This window comes from Schistocerca cancellata, chromosome 4 (genome assembly GCF_023864275.1).
Source record: "Schistocerca cancellata isolate TAMUIC-IGC-003103 chromosome 4, iqSchCanc2.1, whole genome shotgun sequence".
NCBI lineage: Eukaryota > Metazoa > Arthropoda > Insecta > Orthoptera > Acrididae > Schistocerca > Schistocerca cancellata.
The window spans coordinates 695,487,545-695,508,413 of record NC_064629.1 but is presented as its reverse complement, the minus strand read 5'-3'; positions in this window follow the sequence as shown (position 1 = coordinate 695,508,413).

Below are 20,869 nucleotides of genomic sequence, written 5' to 3'. Positions count from 1 at the left end.
TGCATGATACACAGGTGTGAAAAGTGTCCTGGTAAGGCAACTCTTGCAGAACATATGAATAACAAACTGTATGGTGAACTCCTTATGGTTGACGATGAACTTGTTTCTTATAAACAATGGACACACATGGATCGTACAAGTTGAAACAAAGCAAAGTACAATGGAAGATTTTGTTGAAATGTGTTGTCAAAAAATGGACAAACTGACCACACACAGCTTCACAGCAACAGCACAGTCGGCTTATCTCCAGTTTAGTAAGGATCATTTGAAACAAGATGAAATTATAGTAATACTAGACTTTTCTGAAAATTATGCACGTGAAAAACAAGCTGCCTCACATACATTTTGCGAAGTACTTCAGTAATGGGGCAGCTAGTCAGTACAAAAACTGTAAAAATCTCAAAAATTTATGCATGCATTACCATGATTTTCAGATTCACGCAGCATGGAATTTTTTTGCAACAAGTCATGGTAAAAATGAATGTGATGGTATTGGTCATACCGTTAAGCGCATTGCATCATGAGCTAGTCTGCAGCACCCTACAGAAGGTCACATTCTAACACTTCTTCAATTATTTACCTGGGTACAGAAAAATATCTCTGGCATACAATCATTCAATGTTTCGAAAGATGAGGTGAAATCAGTCGAAGAGTTGCTAAAAAGCAGACTAGAACATGTTAAAACTGTTGCAGGCACAAGGAGCCATCATCACTTCTCTCCAGCAGACTCTGACAATGTGCAGATGAGCAGACTGTCCGGTTATAACTATAAGTTCATGCACAACGTGTGTCTTCACAGTGTGTCTGACTCAGGATTCAGAAGCAAAAGCATCAACATACAACCAGGTTGCTATGTTATTGCTGTTTATGATGACAAATCATACTTAGGACGTGTTGCAGAGTGCTGTGAAGCAGAAGATGATGTATTTGTGAACTTTATGACACCAGCAGCACCAGCAAGATCATTTCATTGGCCACGTTTGGCAGACAGGTGTTGGATTCCTTTTGAACATATTCTTATGACAGTTCCAGTTCCTACCAAAGTGTCAGGAAGACAGTACAATCTGCCACTCAATGTACAGAGTACAGTAGCTAAAGTATGGGAGAACTTCTGTTCGAGGCACAATCGACTGGTTTTTAGCAGTTAAGGTGCAGTAAACATTAATGATAGGTTGTGTTAATCTGTCTATATGTTGTTGCTTAGTGATTAAACAGATGTGGGAGAGGATAAGAAGAGGCAGAACAGTTAACGATATGTTTTTACAAAATTGTGTTGTGGAACAAAGGCCACATCACCAAATACATCTGTCAACTTCCATTGTGCACAAATATGTCTTGCAATAACATGCTGAAATTTTGAGATATATATCATTATGGTCTACTTATGCAGTGTGTGAAATTTGGCTTGGATACTACTTGTCCCTTTTGTGCTACCACACTTCGAAAAATCCATGTTTTTCAGGTAATTTTTCAAATTTTTGTATTTTCATGTGCATGTAACTCAGTTTTTGTGACTGATATGGGCATGATGAGTTCTGTATGTGTTTAGGCCACATTAAGCTTACCACAAAAAAAATTATACCATTTTTGAGTGAATTATATTTGGCATAGAGGGCACCTACAATATGTACCTTTTAACGTATTACATTTTTTAAAATCACATTTTGGAATTTTTTAATTTTCCCTCAGAAATATGTTGTTGGTGTTTTGATTCATGGAGTGAGTTCTCTAAATGGATGTTATTGGGTTGTATAAATTTCACTGGACTGTGTGGAATAGTTCCAAAGTTATTAAGACCTGAAGTTGGGTGTGAAGATAGATTGCCAGATGTGGGTTGCAATTTCTGGGTCATGCCACCTTTTTCACAAGTCATAATTCTGGAACTAGTTGTCAGGGGAAACTAATACTTTGCACATGAGTGTTCCACACATGGTAGAATTAGTGTACTGAATTTCAGTGAAATCTGTGAGCTGGAGCCCCTGGTTGAAATGACATGGAATGGCCCTTTTTCTGAAACCCTCAAATTACAGAGATCAATTACTGGGCACAACAATTTCAATTTAATCCCTACAATAAATGCTCCAACAAAGAATCTATGCATTGAAAAACTGCATTATATCAAATTTTTATTCCAGAAGTCTATTCTCAACACCACAGTAATGTAGTAAATATGGGCTACGACAATTATGAGGCTCCGTTAACATTGGAATTGTGTTCAGACAAAATATCACCCATCAAAATTAATGCAGGGACCTCAGTGACGGTAATATACCAAACTTTTATCAATTAAGCCAGGAAACATGGGATGAAATGTTCAATGAAGCAAATGTAAACAGAATGTTCAATAACTTTCATGTAATTTATATTGACATAGTCTTCAAACTTAAGCAACGTAAATGGAAACCAGCTAGACCCATAAGTTGGATTACAACTTGTATAAAAATCTCCAGACAAGATTTCTGTATTCATATAAAAAGCAATCCTGTGTCCGCAAAAATGCAGAATTATATCAAAGAATAAAGTAAAATCTGCTATGGAGTTCCTAAAGAAGTAAAAAAAATGTGGTAATGAATACATCTGCAAATAAAAAAGGAGACAGAGGCTAGAGGTATTGTCAGGTCTGAAACACACAAAGCTAGTGGCAAAAAGTATTAGTCTAAAACTGGAAAATGGACAAGTGCTTTATACCACCTCAGTGGCTAATAATTTTAATGAGTACTTCAGCAAATAATCAAATGATGTTATCCAAAATAACTTTCAGTCTCTTCACATTCACTGCACTGAAAACTACACCCCCCCCCCCCCCCCCATGCATCTCCCCTCCCGCAGAGGGTCTATTTCTGAAAACGTCACATGTGATAATCTCATACAGTTTTGATCAAATTTCACACTTTATTAAAAACTGAAGAGGAAATTACACTGTCAAACCTTTGAAGCATATTATTAATCATTTTTTTCCACAGCTACAGGTACAGGTTCCAGATCATCTAATGGTTGCAAAGGTGGTCCCCTCCCCCTTGCACCAAAAGGGAGCCACAGACAATGTTTATTACATGCATGTAGCTCAGCTTAGTAGCTTCAAGAGCAAACTCATTGCTGTCAAATCATCAGCATGGCTTTAGACACTGTAGATCCACAACCGTAGCAGTATACGAGTACCTGCATGCTATCCTAAAAACTACAGATGAAAAGAAAGTGGCTACTGGAATATTTTTGAAAATATCCAAAGCACTTGACATTATAACTCAGCTATTCTACTGAGTTGTAAAGAAATGGAATTAGAAGTATTCCAAATGAACAAATTGGATCATATATTGGTACCTGACAAAATGTCTTTCTTAAACAAGATAAAACCACTGGAAACATTTTAGGTAGAATATATTCATCAGAAAAACTGCAATCAAATAGGGTTTGGCACACGGGTCAATATTAGGTTCAAAACTCATTTGTATTAGATCTGAACAACAATATTCATGCCAAACAAAAAATTATTCGCAGATTTTGATTACAGACATACACTGAAGAGAACTTCAATTGTCAGGATAGATCGCTGATGTAGTTAACACACTGGCCTGAAAAAAATTAGTTTGTAACAAACTGCGAGGGGGGGGAAAATTCCCCTAAGCTTCCATAAATCCCATCAAAGGCAACAAAATGACCACACATTGCAAACAAAATTTTGAAACAGATTGATGTGAAATGCCTAGAAATATACCTGCAGAGTGCTCTAAAATTGAACAAATATTCAAGGTCTTACAGCTATATTATCATCAGTTCGTTATATGCTACTGATACTGAACACAAGCTGTAACAAACAGTGGTACAGGTATATCATGCACATTTCCAGTCAGCAATTACATATGGAATAATATTATGGGGGACTGCACCTTTCCATCAAATCTTATTCAAAACTCAAAAACAAGTTATCAGATCATATGCAACTTAGACAAGATTTGTGTTGTCTTTTCCCTACACTAAAGATACTGAACCTCTCACACTTATGTGTATGTGAAACAACAGTCTTTGTAAGTGGGTATTTAGGAACCTCCAACAATATACAGGGTGTTTCAAATATGACCGGTATATTTGAAACGGCAATAAAAACTAAACGAGCAGCGATAGAAATACACCGTTTGTTGCAATATGCTTGGGACAATAGTACATTTTCAGGCAGACAAACTTTCGAAATTACAGTAGTTACAATTTTCAACAACAGATGGCGCTGCAAGTGATGTGAAAGATATAGAAGACAACGCAGTCTGTGGGTGCGCCATTCTGTACGTCGTCTTTCTGCTGTAAGCGTGTGCTGTTCATAACGTGCAAGTGTGCTGTAGACAACATGGTTTATTCCTTAGAACAGAGGATTTTTCTGGTGTTGGAATTCCACCGCCTAGAACACAGTGTTGTTGCAACAAGACGAAGTTTTCAACGGAGGTTTAATGTAACCAGAGGACCGAAAAGCGATACAATAAAGGATCTGTTTGAAAAATTTCAATGGACTGGGAACGTGACGGATGAACGTGCTGGAAAGGTAGGGCGACCGCGTACGGCAACCACAGAGGGCAACGCGCAGCTAGTGCAGCAGGTGATCCAACAGCGGCCTCGGGTTTCCGTTCGCCGTGTTGCAGCTGCAGTCCAAATGATGCCAACGTCCACATATCGTCTCATGCGCCAGAGTTTACACCTCTATCCATACAAAATTCAAACGCGGCAACCCCTCAGCGCTGCTACCATTGCTGCACGAGAGACATTCGCTAACGATATAGTGCACAGGATTGATGACGGCGATATGCATGTGGGCAGCATTTGGTTTACTGACGAAGCTTATTTTTACCTGGACGGCTTCGTCAATAAACAGAACTGGCGCATATGGGGAACCGAAAAGCCCCATGTTGCAGTCCCATCGTCCCTGCATCCTCAAAAAGTACTGGTCTGGGCCGCCATTTCTTCCAAAGGAATCATTGGCCCATTTTTCAGATCCGAAACGATTACTGCATCACGCTATCTGGACATTCTTCGTGAATTTGTGGCGGTACAAACTGCCTTAGATGACACTGCGAACACCTCGTGGTTTATGGAAGATGGTGCCCGGCCACATCGCACGGCCGACGTCTTTAATTTCCTGAATGAATATTTCGATGATCGTGTGATTGCTTTGGGCTATCCGAAACATACAGGAGGCGGCGTGGATTGGCCTCCCTATTCGCCAGACATGAACCCCTGTGACTTCTTTCTGTGGGGACACTTGAAAGACCAGGTGTACCGCCAGAATCCAGAAACAATTGAACAGCTGAAGCAGTACATCTCATCTGCATGTGAAGCCATTCCGCCAGACACGTTGTCAAAGGTTTCGGGTAATTTCATTCAGAGACTATGCCATATTATTGCTATGCATGGTGGATATGTGGAAAATATCGTACTATAGAGTTTCCCAGACCGCAGCGCCATCTGTTGTTGAAAATTGTAACTACTGTAATTTCGAAAGTTTGTCTGCCTGAAAATGTACTGTTGTCCCAAGCATATTGCAACAAACGGTGTATGTCTATCGCTGCTCGTTTAGTTTTTACTGCCGTTTCAAATGTACCGGTCATTTTTGAAACACCCTGTATTAATGATATGCCACCTTATACAGAACATGGGAAAGTCACCATGTCTGTTGATGACACCACTATATCAGTTAATAATCCTTCAAGTAATGTATAAAGTGAAGTAGTACAAAGGAATTTGCAAATGTGGTAAACTGGTTTGAAATTAACAGTCTTTCAATCATTCTGAAAGAAGAGCGAGCACCTGATCGTGAAAGGCAAAGGTCCTGAGTTCAAGTCTCAGTCTTGAACACAGTTTTAATGTGCCAGGAAGTTTCATTTTCAGTTAAAAAGAAGACTAATTACTTTCATTTATCCCCTAATACTAATGTTACATATGAAGTAAAGCTAAAAACAGGGGGAGCATGAGATTTTAAAGGGTGAGTCCTCCAAGTTTTTGGGTATGCATATAGACATCAAACAAGTGGCACTTCAAAACCTGTGTGAAAGATTTAGCACAGCAGTGTTTGCCTTAAGAATTATATATTGCAGTAAGATGATGAGCACAATTAAAACATCATACTTTGGCTGTTTTCATCCACTTATTGTCTACAGTATAATATTCTGGGGAAATCAACCACTAGCTGGAAAAGTGTTCTCTACACAGAAGTGAGCCTTAAGAATTGTGTGTGGAGTCCATTCCAGGCACTCAGGCACAAATCTCTTTAGAGATCTTCAAATCTTTGCAGCAAATACCCAATATCTTTTTTTTCTGATATGCTCTGATACTAAAAATAGCAACTTACTCAAAACCAATAGTTCATACTATAACACCCCAAGGAAAATTGATATTCACTATGATAAAAAAAATTAGTAAAAACAATGTGGGTATAATGCAAAAGGGGTTGCTCTACAGTGGCGCCAAGAATTTTAGTGCCCTCCCATCACAAATTAAACATCTGGTTGGAAACAGTTTATAGAAAATCAAAGCCAGTTACTTTTAGATGGATTAGAAATTCTTCTATGGATGAGGAATTGTCAAGGAGTAGCTTCCACAGTTTATTTTCAAATTTAATTTTGCTATCTGTCTGACATTTTATATCATTGAGTAAGTGATCAGAAATTTAGCTGACAGTATTGTGCATTCCTTTTTGAGCTAAAGAAAACCTTAATGTGGAGTAATGAATGTTATTGTTTCTTCTCGTCGTTATGTACATCATTGTTCATTCTGGACTAGCGTGGATTATTTTCAGCTAACTTCATACATGGGTAAATATACTGTAAAGCAGTAGTCAAAATGTATAACTCCTTAAAAAGAGGTCTACGAGATGACCATGGGTGAGCACCACATATTATTCTTGCAACACGGTTTTGAGCAATGATTACTTCATTTTTCAACACATTGACTGCTGCACACTTAGTGGTGGGTGTTCCACTGCCAGGCCACACCATGCAAATGGCTTTAAAGTGTAGCGCTATACTGTGGTCGCTGGCAGCCACACAGTGTCAGTGCCAGCGATCACATGGCAGTCATCATGCTGAAGATGAGTTACCCTACAAGCCATATGGCATTACCAAATGAAAATACGCAAAATATGTCAGCTTGCCGATTGGTTTCTCCTCCCTCCCCCCCCCCCCCCCTCCCAAGATTTGCAATGATTCGAAGTGCAAATGTGGGTGAACTAAGTTGTTTGGGAGTTTGAAACTTTGTTTCTTCTTCTTTAAATTATCGACACCTAAAACACTTTAAATGTTTACATTTCTGTCCTAGATATTTCCTCAACATGTGTTAGTTACACTTATCATTGGTGTAGTACTGCTAGATCTGCATAACCGAATATATTGTGTCTTTTTTTAAATTTATAGTGAGACTATTATCAATAAAACCAATCAATGATCCTTTATGAATACCGATCAGCCAGAGCATTATTACCACCAACCCACTATTGATATAAACCCGTCCAGGCAGTAGCAGCATCACCTGGAGAGGAATCACTGCTAGTCAGACACATGCATGGTGTATATAGTATCAGTGAACACACTGTCCATATGTAGAATGGGGAAGGCATGCGATCTATCTGAGTTTAACCGAGGGCAGACTGTGATGGCTCTGAGCCCTGGCACGAGCATTTGAGGACCTGCACGACTTGTCAGGTAAAACAGGACAAGTGGCAGAACTAACATCAGATTTTAATGCTGGTCAGAGTACAAGTGTGTCTCAACACACAGTGCACCAAACACTCCTAACAATGAGCCTCAACAGTCAGTGACCCGTGCATGTGCCAATGTTCACATCACAACATCAGTATCTATGACTGAAATGGGTGCATGACCATCAGCACTGCACATTGGTGCAGTGGCAGAGCATTGTGTGGTCTGAGGAATCCTAATGCCTTCTTCATCATGCCAATGGGAGGGCGCAAATCCATTGTCTTCCAGGGGAACATCTCCTCGACACTTGTACTGCGGAGCAGAGACATGTTGGCGGCGATTTCGTTATACTCTAGGGAACATTCACGTAGGCATTCGTGAGTCCAGAGGAGCTCATGCAAGGCACCTTGACATTCAAGGAGTATCATACACTGGTTGCAGACCATGTACATCCCGTTCACGATGATGAAAGAGTGTACATTCTTTATGAATATTCCCATGCAGGGGAGCCATTGTAATAGAAAGTCACTTGCCCAGTGTCAGCAGATAAAAATGATATCACAGTGCCTTTATTGTTCAGAAATACAATGCAGTATTCCTTTGGATATGCATTCATGCCCTGTGGTGACTACAGCCATTATGAAACACACAAAATGTATTCAAGGTTGTGAATGTGGACAACCATCAGTTGAATAATGGAATGACAACAATGAAAATTTATGCTGGACTGGGGCTCGAATCCAGATTTCCCATGTATCGTGAGCTGTCACCTTACCATTATGGTACCTGAGCATAACCCACAGCCCAACCCAAACTTCCATATGACATCAACCATGTGTCTACAACCTGCGCTCATAAATTCATTATGTATATTCCTGTATAGGGGAGACATTTTAATTAAAAGTTGCTTGGCCGGTGTTGCTGGACAAATGTGATATTGCAGTGCCTGTGTAGTTCAGAAATACGATGCAGTATTCCATCAGACACATATGTCCCTGTGGCAACTACAGCCATTATGAAATATATTTGCAGTTGTGAATATGGATAATCATCAGCTGTATAATGGAATGACATCAATGAAAATTTGTGCCGGCTTGGGAGATGAACTCAAATTTCCCACTCACTGCGGGTGATCACTTTACCATTAGGTTATCTGAGCGTGACTCGTGGGCAGACAGCAAATTTCCATATGTCATCATACATATGTTTACAATTTGCACTCGTACATGCATTATGTCTGTTCCCATACAGGGGAGACATTTTAATTGAAAGTCACTTGTCCATTGTTGGCAGATAGCTGTGGTCTGAGGTAGGGAATTATGCATTGGCCATGGCCTTGTGCCCATAAGACAAATATCAGCAGTAATAAGTTTGTTATTGTACATGAAACAAGTTTCATCCTTTCAGATCACAGTGTTCAACTGAAAATTTCAATGCATATATAAAGATCGTAACTTTGTATTAATGGCCTATTCTTTCTTGTATGCTGCAAACTGTACACTCTTGTATTATAAAATTACTGCATCTCAGATTCTTTCAGTAACACATTCTTGTGCCCACAGTTATTTTTGCATGTTCAATATTAAAACAGTAACTTTAGACAGTACTGGTGCTTTTAGATATTATATATTTGCTATGAATGATTTACAGTGCCAGATTTAAGGAGAGAATATGCTTTACGTATGGCTGTTTCAGACTTTCTTCAGTGGAAGGCTGAAAAGGAGAATGGAAGGAATGGTGGTTTTGTGAAACAAGGTGGTTCTTGGGATGTGAGGAATGAATCTCAAAAGGTCACATTTAAATGTCACAGAGATGAGAATCTGAAATCTGAGACAGAAGGCAAAAGATTGCTGAAATCACAATGCAGTAACAAGTTGGGAAGACATTGCACTGGTGCCATAGAGTTTAACTGACAAAAAAATAGAATCATTTCTGTTGTTTATTTCAGAACACACTTTGGTCATGAACAGCATAATGGTGTTTTGCACCTCTGTAGATCTGATCAGGAAGCCATTGCTGTTAAATTCTGGTTTAGCTTTAAAAGCTGCGGGAGTCTAAAGATTCATAACTGGGAGTGAAAAGAGTTTTCTAGATTTGATCAAAAGATGTGGCCAGAGTTTTGTAATAAATTTGAGGATAGAAACATAACTGTTAGTGATATTTATAATACTGATTGGCTTTTCTTTTCACAGCCACATTATATTGACAAGGTACATAATGAATTTCAGATTGGAAATAAACAATATGTTAATAATGCAGTGTTCTTATGTGATAAAAACTTGTGGGTAATTACATAAACTCGATGTTAACAAGGTGATTATATGATTATGTTCCACTATGGATGATTTTCTGATGGACCAATGTTCTGGTGTGAGAGACATAAGTACTACTGAAGTTTGTTATTCTATGATAGTGAACAGAGTTGTGTTGATCATATACAGGGTGTTTCAAAAATGACCGGTATATTTGAAACGGCAATAAAAACTAAACGAGCAGCGATAGACATACACCGTTTGTTGCAATATGCTTGGGACAACAGTACATTTTCAGGCAGACAAACTTTCGAAATTACAGTAGTTACAATTTTCAACAACAGATGGCGCTGCGGTCTGGGAAACTCTATAGTACGATATTTTCCACATATCCACCATGCGTAGCAATAATATGGCGTAGTCTCTGAATCAAATTACCCGAAACCTTTGACAACGTGTCTGGCGGAATGGCTTCACATGCAGATGAGATGTACTGCTTCAGCTGTTCAATTGTTTCTGGATTCTGGCGGTACACCTGGTCTTTCAAGTGTCCCCACAGAAAGAAGTCACAGGGGTTCATGTCTGGCGAATAGGGAGGCCAATCCACGCCGCCTCCTGTATGTTTCGGATAGCCCAAAGCAATCACACGATCATCGAAATATTCATTCAGGAAATTAAAGACGTCGGCCGTGCGATGTGGCCGGGCACCATCTTGCATAAACCACGAGGTGTTCGCAGTGTCGTCTAAGGCAGTTTGTACCGCCACAAATTCACGAAGAATGTCCAGATAGCGTGATGCAGTAATCGTTTCGGATCTGAAAAATGGGCCAATGATTCCTTTGGAAGAAATGGCGGCCCAGACCAGTACTTTTTGAGGATGCAGGGATGATGGGACTGCAACATGGGGCTTTTCGGTTCCCCATATGCGCCAGTTCTGTTTATTGACGAAGCCGTCCAGGTAAAAATAAGCTTCGTCAGTAAACCAAATGCTGCCCACATGCATATCGCCGTCATCAGTCCTGTGCACTATATCGTTAGCGAATGTCTCTCGTGCAGCAATGGTAGCGGCGCTGAGGGGTTGCCGCGTTTGAATTTTGTATGGATAGAGGTGTAAACTCTGGCGCATGAGACGATACGTGGACGTTGGCGTCATTTGGACCGCAGCTGCAACACGGCGAACGAAAACCCGAGGCCGCTGTTGGATCACCTGCTGCACTAGCTGCACGTTGCCCTCTGTGGTTGCCGTACGCGGTCGCCCTACCTTTCCAGCACGTTCATCCGTCACATTCCCAGTCCATTGAAATTTTTCAAACAGATCCTTTATTGTATCGCTTTTCGGTCCTCTGGTTACATTAAACCTCCGTTGAAAACTTCGTCTTGTTGCAACAACACTGTGTTCTAGGCGGTGGAATTCCAACACCAGAAAAATCCTCTGTTCTAAGGAATAAACCATGTTGTCTACAGCACACTTGCACGTTATGAACAGCACATGCTTACAGCAGAAAGACGACGTACAGAATGGCGCACCCACAGACTGCGTTGTCTTCTGTATCTTTCACATCACTTGCAGCGCCATCTGTTGTTGAAAATTGTAACTACTGTAATTTCGAAAGTTTGTCCGCCTGAAAATCTACTGTTGTCCCAAGCATATTGCAACAAACGGTGTATTTCTATCGCTGCTCGTTTAGTTTTTATTGCCGTTTCAAATATACCGGTCATTTTTGAAACACCCTGTAAATACTATTAGAGAAAGCAGTTGGTCCAGTACTAAGTCTTGAGGCACTTCAAGAAAAAGTAGTGGGTCCAGTACTAACCTTTGAGGCACTCCAATGGCAGTGGAGCCCCTGACTGAAGATACATGATTACCATGCATTGTGTCCATGATAACTTTCTGCTTTGTAGCACACAGATAAGATTCTAGCCACTTAACTACTATTCCACTCATACCTACGGTTTTTTCTTTATTCAGGAGAATATGGTCACTAACACTGTCAAAAGCTTTTGAGAGGTTACAAGTATTCCAACTGTTATCATATTAGATATGTTTGACATTGTGTCAACTGTTGAGGTGATCTGAATTGTTATTTTATTCTTGAAACAATGTGTCATTTATGGATTCTAAAACACTGTCAATAAGTGCACGCATTGCACTCTCCGGTGATACCCCTTCCTGAAAACCAAACTGGCTATTGCTGAGAATATAGTATTTACTTAAATACTAAACCATTCTGCTGTGCTTTGAATTCTCCAGTACCTTAGAAAACAAGAAATTAATGAAACTGGTTGATAATTTATAGTGTTAAATGAAAATATTAGTGAACTGTCTTGTACCTTGAATATAATCGTTAAAGGTTATGCAAATTAAATAAAATTGAATACTGAAGTAAATGATAGTATGGCTCAGTAATCATGGTTGTCACTGTATAGCTAATTAAAACGTAACTGTCTCTTAAATGGGATGCCTTGTAGTATGGTAGGGCCTTTGAAAAGCAGTTGGAGCCGAGCAGCCAGAGCAAGGGACAGTGAGCAAAGCTTCCACCACCCATAAACCTGATGGGTGGTCAGTTGTCTTGAGTCAGCCTTGCCACTCCTAGAGTGAGAAAGAGAACAGGATCCTACAAGGACAGTAAACCGTACAGCACCCTGAGGTCTACGATATTTCCGAACCGGGGCAAAAATTTGATAGTGCCCCCTCCCTCTCTCGAGTTTGAAAAAGGACATCAAAAATTTAAAAAAATCAATTTTTCAAAGATATGTTTATTTTATAGCGCATATCTTTCTGAAGAGTTTTACATATAAAACATATATGTTCGAGGAAATGTGACACATGTTATTTGGTTTAAGTGTGCCAAAGTGTAGTGCCATGCCTCTTCACACAGCATTCCTCTACCGCACGTCACTGTATTTCGCTCTGTGGAATTCAAACGTGTATATTTTTTAATGGAAATTAAAATGTCCTGTGCTGCCTCTCCTGCTCTGTCAGCTAGTATGACATCCTACCCCTCTTAAAAAAAAAAAAAAAAAAAAAAAAAAAAAAAAAAAAAAAAAAAAAAAAAACCCTCACAATTAAGACTTGGTGGGATTATTTTTGACTGGGAGAAAAACTTTTCAGAAAATTTGCACTCTCTGTTGCCTATACCTAATAACTTTCTCTTTAGTGTGGAAGTTCTTGAAACGTTTCGCCACACGAAATATCAAACTGTCGTTGTCTAATACTGTAAAAACTGATCATACGAACAGTACCAAAGACTCGTGTGGTTTCTCGATTTGACTATGTCTATTTCGTCGCTGTCTGCTAGATAAAACGAAATAGGCCTTTCTAATATTGCAGCAACTGTGGCACACACCAAATGAATGAGGCTGTTTTGGCGAAAATGGTCGTTTTTATCTACGTCATTTACATGAATAATACGACAGAATATAATTCACGCAGTAGCAATATCAAATGCCTATTACGCCCACTATTCTCAAGCATGAGATCGAAAAGTAGCAGTTGTACGAAATTTCTATATAAATCTGGAATCGTCATATTCTTCCATATACTCTGTGTGTTATCATCACTAATTCTGTAACTATTCCTACCTTGTCAAAACTTATTCTCCAGTTAACTTCACTAACCTTTATAGAACCACCGGATTAGTTATTCCGCGTTCATTCTCCGGTTAGTCGTTGTTAGGTGTTTGTACAACACATTTTCCGTGCTATTCTGAGAATAGAAAAGGCGGCTGCTATCAGGGACTGTGCAACTGGCCCTTAGTAGTTTACCGATCTGGCAAAATTCTTTGTCAAAATTTCATTTTCTTGGATACAATGCAATCTTTCTTACCTGTTATTCCTGTTGGCCGTTTATTTCCACTATGGCAGTCTGAATCTATCGATTTTGCTATTAATTATAATAACGTTTATCATTCGCACACCGAATCAACCACACAGCCCACAAACACCGATTGACGCTCACGTGTTCGGGTTTATTCGGCTCAGCTCTTATAGCCTCGTCCCCTTTTGTTTGCGAGAGAGGTTTTTTTTTTTTTTTAATTTCTAGATTCGGCGGGAATTCCCCTTGCAGAGACACCACGTACACTATGCACGAATACAAAAATCAACTTACGATTCGTTCAGAAATCAACTTAGAATGTGTTCAAAAACCAACTGGGATGCGTTTCAAAATCATATGAATAAGCAATAGATCAAAGTGAACTGGATGCTAGGCGTTTTCTGAAACAAGGCTTTTCCCTCAAGAATATGAATATGGAGTCTCCTGAAATTGCCGCCTAGGGCAGATAGCCCAGTTTGCCCCCGACCTCTTGATACGGGACTGCCGTACAGGCTGTCTTTTGTAAAATATGTCACTGCGTGTCTGCCCTCGCACAATACAGCATGTACTTCAGGAATCCGAGAGTGTCTACCAAAAGGAGAAGCCCGAGTTTTAACAAATCCACACCATGGTCTGTAGCATTTTTCTCCAAGTTCAAAAAGAATATAACTACATCCTAGCACTAGACAGATATGAGACATATACGTCCCAATGCTCAAAACTACACATTACTTTAGTAGGACATATTATCCCACAACCACAAAAGGGTTAACAAGCGTTCTAAAAATATATAAGGCCATCTCCCATTTTCTCATGCGAAAACAATGGGGAGAGCTCAGCAAATTTAGAAGGGAAATTTTAACTGGTCAGTGCTGACAAGTATTCATATTCCTCCAACAAAAATCGCATACCAAACTTTTCATTGACTGGCGCTGACAATAATTTGCTCTCTTCACAATTGTTTGCTATCAAGAAGGCATAGAAATGTAAGCGTCCCTTATTCTAAACACTCTGTCAATAGAGACTTCATCTTCAGGAAGCTACAGTTCCTCCTTTCTTTCTCAGGCTTTCACCTATACACTTCTCTTAGTTTGGACTCCAGGTTTCATGTTATCAACTGTAGACTTCTGTATTTGTGGCAATGACTGAGTGGTGTGCACCAATCTAAGTTGAACTTAGCCTTTTGGAAAAGAGGAGCCATGGTATTGAATGACTGGTTAGTTTTGCAGTCACCATGGCCAACGTTCACAGTCGTTTGAGTGTGCTGAGACACAACCAACACAGCAAACCGAAATGTAGGGAAGAGTCTAGTTTCCAAGCAAATGATTATTACCTTCACCTTGCAGGGCTCAACTTACACTCAAGTTTTCAATATTCCTTCGATTTCTGGTGACAGCTGTGTCAGCAAAAACTTCTGTTACACCTCTGTAACATTTCTCTAGTATATGTGTTCTCACAGACTAACTTGTTGACAATCATAGTATGGTTCCACGAACTTAAACATTTTATTCAGGTCCCAGATAACACTGGTTTTCTATAAATCTTTTCTTTGGAAACACTTCCTCAGAAAAAACTTATAACTTGATTAATTAATGTGGGGTATCGGTAATTAAAGTTCCAGTTTCAAAACTGTATAGAAAGAGAATCACTGCTCAGAATGATGTCCGATTTGAACAGCATGTTATTGACACAGGGAGAAACGTCATGGAAAAAACAAAAATTTGACGAGTGTATGGCGCTGTTACCATCAGGACACGCACACGAGATACACAGTACACAGCAATTCCTTAGTTAGCATCCGAGATGTCCAACATGGCTGTCTCCTGAAGGATCACTTGCTACTGGTAAGGCTTATTTACAAGAATTGTGACTGTGTGCCAGTAGCCCTGCAGAAGGTCTGGACACTCAAGGGTATGAAACAAAGGAATTAGTTCAATGTCTGCTAAGGGTCTGCGAAAAATTATTATGAAATTCGAAAAGACAGGTTCTTTTGAAGAGCAATGTCACAATGGGAGAAAGGCAGTTGATCCGACGTCTGTCGAAGATATGGACCCAGCATTGCAGGAGGGGTTGAATGGTGGTGTACGAACATGCAATGCACAGAGCATTGCCAAAAAGTTGGACATGCCTGTGAGTGTAGTGCATAAAATCCTACAAAACCTATTATGTTGCTATCCATACAAAATCACTCATATTCAGGAGTTGTTTCCTGCTGACCTTCCAACAAGACAAACGTTTGTTGTGAAATCTCTTGCTCACATGGAAGTGGACAATGAACGGCCATGAAACATTCTGTCGGCAGATGAAGCCCATTTCGATCTCCAAGGATATGTCAGTATGCAGAGTTGCAGAATACAGGCAGTGGAAAATCTACATGCACATCACGTGGTACCACTTCAGTCTGCAAAGGTGACAGTGTGGTCTGTGTTGACGGTATCATTTATTGTAGGGCCACGTTGTTTCAAGGATATGAGTCTTGCAGGTCTTGTTACCTATACTGTCAGTGGTAAATTCTATGAGAGTCGTTTGTGCACCAACATGATTCCAACCCTTCAAGAATGTGGATGTGTATGTAGAATCATTTTTATGCAAGATGGTACTCTTCCGCATAATGCACAGCCAGTGAAACGGCTGCTGCTGAGGCATTTCGGAAATATTAGAATTATCAGCCATCATTTCCATACAGTATGGCTGTCCAGATCACCTGATCTTAATCCATGTGACTTCCGGCTATGGATTATCTGAAAGATAATATGTTCTGTGCTCCAATTATGAACGTAGCTGAATCAGAGGCACACACTGTGCAACATATTCTGAATGTGGCACCCAAGACACTGCGATCAGTTGTGGAATATGCTGTCTAGCGATTTCAAATTGTGACAAAAAAATGGTGGCTGGTATGTTGAACATATCATGCAACACTCTCATGACAATTAGAAACCAATGTCATTTAGCTTTTTTGCAGTTTTGGTCTTAGGACAATTAAAAACCAGTTTTTACCATCTGATGTGGTATGACCTTGCCCTGGTGGATGCACCCATGCACATTGAACAGTACAGATGGTGTAATATGCAAGTCAAACCGTAGCTGCCATATTTAAATTCGTCTGTCATTTGTAACTGACCCCTTTTACAGTAAGACGCTTACAGTGCCAACTGTTGTTAAAATTTTCATTTTTTTTTTCTTCCATGTTCTTTCCCCATGTGTTGATATTATTCTGCTCAAATTTAGCATCATTCTGAGTGGTGGTTCTCTTTCTACAGTGTTGTGAAACCGGGACTTTAATTATGGACACCTGTATATTCAATTTTAAGGTAACATCTGTTACATACAACATACCAGTCTACTAACTGCAGCTTCTGTCTGTACATTACCAGTATTTCTCTATTTATTAATCTGACAGGTTGCTATACATGTTTTGCTTGTATCTTAAGATTGAACTGAGGGCTAGAAAGAATTCCAGCATCATGGTCTGATAGCCCATTTCAGACTTGATTGACTGTCAAGCTGCTCTGTCTAGACTTACTAACAAAAATATTATCAGATAAAGCACTAGAATGGTCAATCAGCCTAGTGGGAAATTCTAATACTTGCACTAAATTGTAAGAGCTCATCAATTGTTCCAGTTCTGCTCTGTTACTACTTTCAGCCAATAAATTTAAAGTAAAGTCTTATAGTAATTTTACTGAAATGTTTTCGTGCAATTTTGACTAGACTGCTTCACTCTGTTTGGAAAAGATTCCCAGATCCCATATGGGTCCCTATAAATTTATAATATGAAAATTGATGTACTACTTGCTGTCAGTTCTATATCACAAATTTCAAAGTGTTGCTCAATACAAAAATTGCTGTCATTCTCAATGGAGAGAAGTCTTACGAAGTAAGAGTGATTTCAGGTGTGCCGCAGGGGAGTGTCGTAGGACAGTTGCTAGTCACAATATACACAAATGACCTTGTGGATAACATCGGAAGTTCACTGAGGCTTTTTGTGGATGATGCTGTAGTACACTCCTGGAAATGGAAAAAAGAACACATTGACACCAGTGTGTCAGACCCACCATACTTGCTCCAGACACTGCGAGAGGGCTGTACAAGCAATGATCACACGCACGGCACAGCGGACACACCAGGAACCGCGGTGTTGGCCGTCGAATGGCGCTAGCTGCGCAGCATTTGTGCACCGCCGCCGTCACTTTAACACTGGTAGCATGCCGCGACAGCGTGGACGTGAACCGTACGTGCAGTTGACGGACTTTGAGCGAGGGCGTATAGTGGGCATGCGGGAGGCCGGGTGGACGTACCGCCGAATTGCTCAACACGTGGGGCGTGAGGTCTCCACACTACATCGATGTTGTCGCCAGTGGTCGGCGGAAGGTGCACGTGCCCGTCGACCTGGGACCGGACCGCAGCGACGCACGGATGCACGCCAAGACCGTAGGATCCTACGCAGTGCCGTAGGGGACCGCACCGCCACTTCCCAGCAAATTAGGGACACTGTTGCTCCTGGGGTATCGGCGAGGACCATTCGCAACCGTCTCCATGAAGCTGGGCTACGGTCTCGCACACCGTTAGGCCGTCTTCCGCTCACGCCCCAACATCGTGCAGCCCGCCTCCAGTGGTGTCGCGACAGGTGTGAATGGAGGGACGAATGGAGACGTGTCGTCTTCAGCGATGAGAGTCGCTTCTGCCTTGGTGACAATGATGGTCGTATGCGTGTTTGGCGCCGTGCAGGTGAGCGCCACAATCAGGACTGCATACGACGAGGCACACAGGGCCAACACCCGGCATCATGGTGTGGGGAGCGATCTCCTACACTGGCCGTACACCACTGGTGATCGTCGAGGGGACACTGAATAGTGCACGGTACATCCAAATCGTCATCGAACCCATCGTTCTACCATTCCTAGACCGGCAAGGGAACTTGCTGTTCCAACAGGACAATGCATGTCCGCATGTATCCCGTGCCACCCAACTTGCTCTAGAAGGTGTAAGTCAACTACCCTGGCCAGCAAGATCTCCGGATCTGTCCCCCATTGAGCATGTTTGGGACTGGATGAAGCGTCGTCTCACGCGGTCTGCACGTCCAGCACGAACGCTGGTCCAACTGAGGCGCCAGGTGGAAATGGCATGGCAAGCCGTTCCACAGGACTACATCCAGCATCTCTACGATCGTCTCCATGGGAGAATAGCAGCCTGCATTGCTGCGAAAGGTGGATATACACTGTACTAGTGCCGACATTGTGCATGCTCTGTTGCCTGTGTCTATGTGCCTGTGGTTCTGTCAGTGTGATCATGTGATGTATCTGACCCCAGGAATGTGTCAATAAAGTTTCCCCTTCCTGGGACAATGAATTCACGGTGTTCTTATTTCAATTTCCAGGAGTGTATATCGAGAGGTTGTAACAATGGAAAATTGTACTGAAATGCAGGAGGATCTGCAATGAATTGACGCATGGTGCAGGGAATGGCAATTGAATCTCAATGTAGACAAGTGTAATGTGCTGCGAATACATAGAAAGAAAGATCCTTTATCATTTAGCTACAATATAGCAGGTCAGCAACTGGAAGCAGTTAATTCCACAAATTATCTGGGAGTAGGCATTAGGAGTGATTTAAAATGGAATGACCATATAAAATTAGTCGTCGGTAAAGCAGATGACAGACTGAGATTCATTGGAAGAATCCTAAGGAAATGCAATCCGAAAACAAAGGAAGTAGGTTACAGTACGATTGTTCGCCCACTGCTTGAATATTACTTAGCAGTGTGGGATCTGTACCAGATAGGGTTGATAGAAGAGATAGAGAAGATCCAACGGAGAGCAGCCCGCTTCGTTACAGTATCATTTAGTAATTGCGAAAGCGTTACGGAGATGATAGATGAACTGTAGTGAAAGACTTTGCAGGAGAGATGCTCAGTAGCTCGGTACGGGCTTTTGTTGAAGTTTCGAGAACATACTATCACCGAGGAGTCAAGCAGTATATTGCTCCCTCGTACGTATATCTCGCGAAGAGACCATGAGGATAAAATCAGAGAGATTGGAGCCCACACAGAAGCATACTGACAATCTTTCTTTCCACAAACAATACGAGACTGGACTAGAATCAATAGAGGTACACAAAGTACTCTCCGCTACACACCGTCAGGTGGCTTGCGGAGTATGGATGTAGATGTAGATTTCTAGCATAAATCATTACTTCCCATTTGTCCATGGCATATCTGCAATAATGAGATCCTAAACTGACTCTGCCAGTGCACAGCCTGTGAGATCCACTAGTGACATGGTGTTCTGCAAAAAATAATATGTCAAATGGCTTTTCACATTCAATATCAATTAGATTCATTACTAACTGATCTATTTCTTTAGTATGTCATCTTTTGTTATGGAAGGAAATTGGTACAGATTTAGACTTGTTTAAATTTTCACCTATTTAGAATTATTAGGTATCAGGGTAATTTCACTGAGCACAAGTACTGGCCGTTTGGGCTGCCGATCCTCTTATATACCTCTTCCTCTGTGGTACAGGATACCAAAAATCCTCCTGAAATGTAGAAATCTTCTTTCTTCTCAGCTTCGTTACTTTTGTGGTCGCTGCTGCAGATCCCAATAATTCTGACTCTAGTGTGTTGAGTGCCCTACGTGTCACTGGCACATGATAACCCATTTAAGTGTGTTGTCAAATCAGTAGCCAGTAGTCCTTCCACCACTTATACAACCTGATATTTTTTTTTACATCTGTAAAGGAACCTTAGCTGAATATGCTGCACAAGATGCCAGTTTAAATGGTCTAGGACTTAATTTTTTTGACAATGGGGTTGTCACATTTTTCTCTGTTTTGATATTGGCAATACTTCTTAAGATCTGCCTACATAGTTCACACTTACCCTTAGAATTTCCATGACCCGTAGAACATGAAATAAACTAAGTAACTACACAGTGTGTAATTATTAGTATCAACAATATGGAGACAGTGTAAATAAAGTTTAAAGGCATAGAGATAACTTTTATGATCATTTGACCTTGTACTGGCAATATTTAAATCACTTATCTGATTACAAAGTATGCACACGTAAACAACTTTATCATGACCCTAATTATGTATTTTCCAAAAATGTAGTACTCATAAGT